This window comes from Syngnathus floridae, chromosome 17, assembly GCF_059516105.1.
Source record: "Syngnathus floridae isolate MCC-2025c chromosome 17, RoL_Sflo_1.0, whole genome shotgun sequence".
NCBI classification, from domain to species: domain Eukaryota; kingdom Metazoa; phylum Chordata; class Actinopteri; order Syngnathiformes; family Syngnathidae; genus Syngnathus; species Syngnathus floridae.
Window position 1 is genome coordinate 3,877,501 of NC_142429.1, and position 7,500 is coordinate 3,885,000.

The 7,500-nt window shown below is 42.4% G+C and overlaps 1 non-coding gene and 2 pseudogenes across 1 annotated transcript; all 3 read left to right on the top strand.

Moving 5' to 3' along the window:
* Positions 1–75: 75 nt before the first annotated feature.
* LOC148383431 (5S ribosomal RNA) lies at positions 76–194 on the top strand. Its single transcript, XR_015853735.1, has one exon. It is a non-coding gene; the product is annotated as a 5S ribosomal RNA (ribosomal RNA).
* A 470-nt stretch (positions 195–664) lies between these two features.
* On the top strand, positions 665–783 carry LOC148383432 (5S ribosomal RNA; annotated as a pseudogene).
* A 6,151-nt stretch (positions 784–6,934) lies between these two features.
* LOC148383433 (5S ribosomal RNA) lies at positions 6,935–7,053 on the top strand (annotated as a pseudogene).
* Positions 7,054–7,500: the final 447 nt, after the last annotated feature.

Genomic DNA, 7,500 nt, shown 5'->3' on the forward strand with positions numbered 1-7,500 from the left:
TGTATCCATGATACGCCGGCTTGGTTTTCAGGTGCGATTGTGTCTATAAATTGCAACATTTCGAGACCTACAATGGCTTACGGCCATACTACCCTGAGAACGCCCGATCTCGTCCGATCTCGGAAGCTAAGCACGGTCGGGCCTGGTTAGTACTTGGATGGGAGACCGCCTGGGAATACCAGGTGCTCTAAGCTTGTTTCTTCTTCTTCCACTTCAATTGTTAAAGCAAAATTTTACAACACAATTTTTACCACGTATGGCATTCGGAAACTGCAAGCCGAGTTTTAACTCTGACCTTTAAACTATAACCCGAGTTTCAAACCTATATTGTGTGGTGTCATCCATAGCATTGTAGTTCACGTCTTTAACCGCTAGAGAGCAGACTATGTACAGTGAATAAAGAGGCTGGCTCCATGCGAACTCAAAGCAGCAGTCTTTATTTGTAAAAGAACCCAAAACAGCACATTGCGCTTTGCTGTAGGGTTTTTCCACTTTTCATGACATTTACTTTGATACAGCAAAATGCAGGTCGCAATGGCAAATTCGTGCTACCACATAAAAAGCTGTCAGTAACTTTTCATTAAAGCCATGTATCCATGATACGCCGGCTTGGTTTTCAGGTGCGATTGTGTCTATAAATTGCAACTTTTCGAGACCTACAATGGCTTACGGCCATACTACCCTGAGAACGCCCAATCTCGTCCGATCGCGGAAGCTAAGCACGGTCGGGCCTGGTTAGTACTTGGATGGGAGACCGCCTGGGAATGCCAGGTGCTGTAAGCTTATTTCTTCTTCTTCCACTTCAATTGTTAAAGCAAAATTTTTCTAACAATTCCCCCCTGTTTATCATAAGTTCTCGGGGACTAACTTATCACCCATATGGCCACTTCAAAAGATTTTCAGCCAAGGGATCACATTTCGCAAGAACTAACTTACACGTGGGAGGAAATTGAGTCTTAATCGTCAAAGCCAGAGTCACGAAACAAATCGGACAGGTTTACCACAATGGATTCGCTGACAGAGTCGTCACTAGAGAAAGAACTCCCGTCGATCGAAAGGTCATCCCTTTGGAGCAACGGAAAAGTCTCAGCTGGTGGAGAGATAGCAGTTGTAATTAGCTTATTAATTAAGGATCGGAGACAAGGAATGCAGCAACATCCACACAGGGTCAAAATGGCAGAGAAAACGGCAATGGAGACCAGGACCGAGGAAACCAGGGTGCAGTACTTTCCGAACACGTTCAACCAGTCGGTCCAAACCTCCGTGTTCACCCCACTGTGTTCCTTCATCCTCCCATTCAAGGTCCTCAGACCCTCAAGGGCCTGGGACAGGCTTCCGTCGGCTGCAGTATTATTTGGAATAAATGTGCAACATTGCTCACCAAACATGGCGCAGACACCGCCCTCTTTTGAGAGTAGCATGTCAAGGGCCATTCGACTCTGGAAGGCCATAAGGGAAGTAGCGTCCAGTTGGGAGTGGACCGCCTTGAAACACGCCTCGGTCCAGTCTCCAAGCCTCTGCACGCTGTAGTGGATGTAGTTAATCCTGTCAACATTTTTGTTAAGAGTACACCACCAACACAGGGCGGATTCAAAACCAGCTGCTATCTGATTCACCAGCTTATACTCATCTGGTACTCCTCTAGGAACACCAATGGCGTCTATGTAAGTTGGATTAGCTGCGCCCTGCCATTCGGCGTTTCGCTTCGTTCTCGGCCAGTATTCGGGCACTACGGACTTAGCAAAAGATGTTAGATCATAAGAGGACATTGGTATCAAATGAACAGAAAACAATAGGGTTACCAAAGCGCAAATTCCAGAGCTGTTTAAAGGCAACCTATCATAAAGTTTGTTACTATTACACCAAAACCAAATATCACTACGAGCAATGGGCAAAAAAGGGGCAGTGACATTGGTCATGGACTCACACCATGGAGTAGGTAGGGCGCCGAGCTTCTCACCAGTACCAGGTAATCTAATGCATGTAAAATTACCCTTAGCTACATCGGACGAAAAAAGGGGTTTATATTTTGTCATAGAGGCAACAGGGTAAACCTTATCCCATTTAATACAATCATGAGTGGGTGAAATGGATGAATTTAACATTAAAACAACAGCACACTTAGGAACTTCGGACGAATTTGACCATCAGGGAGTGTAAGAGTCAAAAGGAGGCTTGTGCCCTGATTCTTCAAAGTCACTCGTTTAGCAAAGAACACAGCCTCTTCACTGGAACCAGAGAGCGGGGTGACCATTTCGAAACCTTTCAAACTTTTCATAGGTAAAATAATAGAACAAGATGTATTAGGAGCCACAGTAAACATTAATGAGTTATTGTAAGTCCAAGACAAAAGCCATGGTACGCAAGTTGGAACGCGGTCTGGTGTACAAACAACATGATCAAAAGGGGATTTTGTGTTGCGCTTATGTCTAGCAATTTTTCCCCATGAGCCATATTGATTAGAATCAGCGTTGGTAGTTGCCCGAGAGAAGAATCTTCGAGGCTCATGGTACTCCATCCCTCCCAATAAAATAACCCCCGAAAAAAAAAATACAATGGTAACACAAACCAGCAAAAGCAACCAAAAACACATGGCAGACTTTGCGCAGGCCACAGCCCGCTTAAAGTACTCACCAAATGACTCTCTAATGCTCATGTTTTTGGATCTCCTCAGAGTCAACACCCTGAGCTTCGGGTTGGTGTCTTGGAAATTGGCTTCTGCTAGCTTTCGTGTCAACCCTGGATCTTGGCACCGGGATCAGGCACTATTACCAGACTTTGCTCACCTTCCGTACTTAGGTTGGGTCTGCGGAGATCACCTTTTTACAATAAGATAAATGCAGAAAACAAATAAATGCAGAAAAAACAATATTCTTTCCCTTCACATTTATGTAATTGGATATAAACCATATGTATTGTCTGAAACGGATACAATAGAGTCGGGAACTTTCCTCTCTGAGGTCTTAAATTGCACTCACTCACTCACTCACTCACTCACTCACTCACTCACTCACTCACTCACTCACTCACTCACTCACTCACTCACTCACTCACTCACTCACTCACTCACTCAATCTGACAATCAATTAATCAATCAATCAATCAATCACTCAATCAATCAATCAATCAATCACACAGGTGTTAACTAATTTGTAATTATATTGCAAGCAATTCCTAATCCTACTTTACCTTTGTATAAGGCACAGGTGTCAAATTGTGCTTCATATTCATGTCATTACTCGAATTGCAAATTATCTTCCCTCTTAATAATGTTGTAAGTTTAAATATTAGACCAGTTCGTATTTGTCTGATTTGAAAGCGAGTTACTCGTCAGCTTGTTTTGCAACTCCCACAATATGAGGCGCTCACACATCTACTCGGGTATACCAGTCATACCAGCCCTCCAAAAGAAGCCATGACTACACCGCGGCCCGCGAACAAATGAGTTTGACACCCCTGGCACAAGGGATAGCCTTCTCATTGATCAATCGCGTATCTTAAATCATGCTTTTCCTCCTTTGAAGCGACCATATACTTCAAACCCAAACGGCACCATTTTATAGGGAAAAAAATTGTCGAATTTATTCGTTGTCGACATAATACTGGTCACAAATTTGCATGTAGAGCATTTTTGAGTTGTTGATCATAGACATAAGTTGAACACTCTTTCTGGTCTGTGTCTAAAGTCTTCAAACAACTTATCTTGTTTTTGTTTAGTTCGGCCAATGTCTGTGTAATTTGCTCTACGTTGGAATTTTATTTTTATCCTGCCCAATAGTTGGTCAATTTGTATTTGTAATGGCACCCTGTTATATTCCAACGGACGGCCCTGGAGATCAAAAGGACTCCAGGTGCCTTTAACGCTTGCCGAATGTTTGGTTAAGGATGCCATGAAAACCTGTTGTACTTCATCACCTCTCAAATTATAGGAAGCAATGAGTTGTTTAATTTGGGGTACAAAGACGGAAAGGATGGTTCGCTTTGCCGTGCCACAACATCTGTCTTTGTAATTTGATCATTTTTCTCATCTTCATTCATCACATTCTTAGCTGCGATTCTTAAGCGAGCTCGCGTTGACACTGTGTCATCATCTTCCTGTCAGTGCAACAGCAAGTTCTTTTTTATCTTTTCTTCGTCTTCCTTATCTTTCAATTTTCCTCTCATCTGGGAAAATGAGAATGTAATTTTGCTTTTTAATTTTTAATTTTAAGTCTTGCAAAATTGCTATATCCTTACTGCACCGAGATAAACTGTTAAACATATCTTTAAACAAAAACAATCTATGCTCCTGCAGAGACTCTTCAAAATGGGACCCAAATGTAAGATTACAAATCAAACCTCCTTCACTCTCACATTTTTTGATAGAACAGTCTACTTAGCTAGACACTGTCATATCATACTAAATAATGGCCTGCAAATTAAATATAGTGTTGTTGCTGTGGTCTCTCAAAACATGTGACTAGAATTCGGACAATTACTAACCCCCATCAATTGATAAATTATCTCCTCACTAAAGTCCTAGCCTGTTAACCTATCTGCATCAAGAAGACATTTGCAATGCAGGGGATTAGAGAATAATAATGACACCATTGATTTCTAATCATTAACCTAATTTTATCCAGTTCTACAATGTATGTTTTCTCTTACTCTCACATTTTTATGAGGGTTGGGCACTCTCCTCATCGGATGAGTTTCTGCCCACAACCGTCATATTATTCTATAATTTCTAATTTTTACATTTAACAATGCAAATCTGATAAACCATTGTCTAGCACACCGTTTTCGTGCACCAATTTAACGCAATTCCAACCTTTATAACGAACTGATACACAAAGACAAACATACACAGAAACAAACACACGGGCCCACAACATAGACATGACAATCTTCCCAGCTGATAACAAGGGTGGGGGGAGCAACTGAAGTGCGGAGAGCCTCGCCACCGCCACGTCGCATAATGCAACCACCTCTGTCCAAAATATGCATTTGTCAAGATATTTTATATTTTCGGTGTCGACCCCTTGCATTTTAATTCATGTCGGGGTAGCGGCTTTTGTTTGCTATTTGATTTTCCCATGGTTTATTTCTCTAAATTTCGGAGTTGGCAATTCGAATGGCACCTACAGTGTCCTAAAGCCAATTTAATTCACAGAACAGTGGTTAAATGTCTCCTTTCCTCTACTCTCACAAAACCACTGTTTACATAAAGGAGAGCTCAAATGAGATCACTCTCAGTCAAACCATACACACACTCACACAATGCGCATTCTTATCGTCTCACAGGCAAGCAGGGGAGCCCGCCCTCCCGTGGATTTTAACAAACTCTTTAACCTTCCTATGGTGCAAGGAAAACTTATCTTTACCTTTTTCTCAAAGTAATATAAAACCTATCTTTTCATGGAGAAAGAAGCCAAACCAGCTAAACAAGGGTTAAGGAAAACCCACCACAGATGGCAGCAGAAAACTAACACATTAGGAAGGTTAGTGAGGAGGCCCCACGACACCTCAGCGGGATTTAACTGCTCCAACTACCTGTACGTCTTTACTTCTTTAGAAAACAGAGGAGTCTGCCCTCCTATGGAATTTAACTGACGTTTACGTCAGGGGACTCCAGCATCCCATACAGAATTTAACTGTTTCTAAATGCACTTGATAGGGTCTAGAATTGTCAAGGTTTCAAGTGACCTCTTGCCACTACACTTTCATTCCTTTCAACAGAATCAAGATTCGTACTCACAGTCTGCTGGGCCTTCTCCTCGGATGATCTCGTCAACCACTCCGGTGTCCAACCGACTGATCGAGACAGCCCCGTGAAAAGGGTTTCTCTATCTATATGCCTTGGCCAAGGACTTGTCCTGCGTCGAAAAGTCGGCCGGAACCCTGAAATAGGTCTATTGAGACCCCGGAACGAGCCCCCAAAAATCTGTCAGGTTCAGAATCAGCAAAAGGATCAGCAGACAAAACCAGTGAGGCAGAATGTTGAGTCTTTTCTCGCGAGGAGTGCAATCAGACTTACAGCAGTCCCGAAATACACTAAAAATCTGTTTTACACTCCTCGCTCTTTTTATTTGGAAATGCCCTACCCACAGTGTGAGACGATTAGCCCTTAAGGGGGGGGGGGGAAAGAGATTGTGGCTTCGTCTCGTAAGAAAAGAAACAAAAAGTAACGCACAAAGTGTTGCGTGCAGATATGGCTATATCAGCAAAACAGTTTAAGCGGTATTCCGAGAGATAAAAAGAGAAAGTGACGTTCTTTAAGGAAGATCAGAAGGTTCATGACGCATCGTTTGACGTGTTGTTTTCACGATCTGTTCTGGTGGACGCTGAGCTGTCAGCAGCATCTTGTTTGACACAACCGTCATCTCGCCCCTGACCCAGCCGTAATCCTTCTGTTCTGTTGTACAAGATAAGAATAAGCAAGGCAAAGCAGCAAGCATACTGAACAGTAACATTGTGAATAAGTACTCATTAGAGAACGCATGATAACATATATATACAATTTTTCTAACAACAATTTTTACCACGTATGGCATTCGGAAACTGCAAGCCGAGTTTTAACTCTGACCTTTAAACTATAACCCGAGTTTCAAACCTATATTGTGTGGTGTCATCCATAGCATTGTAGTTCACGTCTTTAACCGCTAGAGAGCAGACTATGTACAGTGAATAAAGAGGCTGGCTCCATGCGAACTCAAAGCAGCAGTCTTTATTTGTAAAAGAACCCAAAACAGCACATTGCGCTTCCATGTAGGGTTTTTCCACTTTTCATGACATTTACTTTGATACAGCAAAATGCAGGTCGCAATGGCAAATTCGTGCTTCCACATAAAAAGCTGTCAGTAACTTTTCATTAAAGCCATGTATCCGTGATACGCCGGCTTGGTTTTCAGGTGCGATTGTGTCTATAAATTGCAACATTTCGAGACCTACAATGGCTTACGGCCATACTACCCTGAGAACGCCTGATCTCGTCCGATCTCGGAAGCTAAGCACGCTCGGGCTTGGTTAGTACTTGGATGGGAGACCACCTGGGAATACCAGGTCCTGTAAGCTTATTTCTTCCACTTCAATTGTTAAAGCAAAATTTTACAACACAATTTTTACCACGTATGGCATTCGGAAACTGCAAGCCGAGTTTTAACTCTGACCTTTAAACTATAACCCGAGTTTCAAACCTATATTGTGTGGTGTCATCCATAGCATTGTAGTTCACGTCTTTAACCGCTAGAGAGCAGACTATGTACAGTGAATAAAGAGGCTGGCTCCATGCGAACTCAAAGCAGCAGTCTTTATTTGTAAAAGAACCCAAAACAGCACATTGCGCTTTGCTGTAGGGTTTTTCCACTTTTCATGACATTTACTTTAATACAGCAAAATGCAGGTCGCAATGGCAAATTCGTGCTACCACATAAAAAGCTGTCAGTAACTTTTCATTAAAGCCATGTATCCATGATACGCCGGCTTGGTTTACAGGTGCGATTGTGTCTATAAATTGCAACA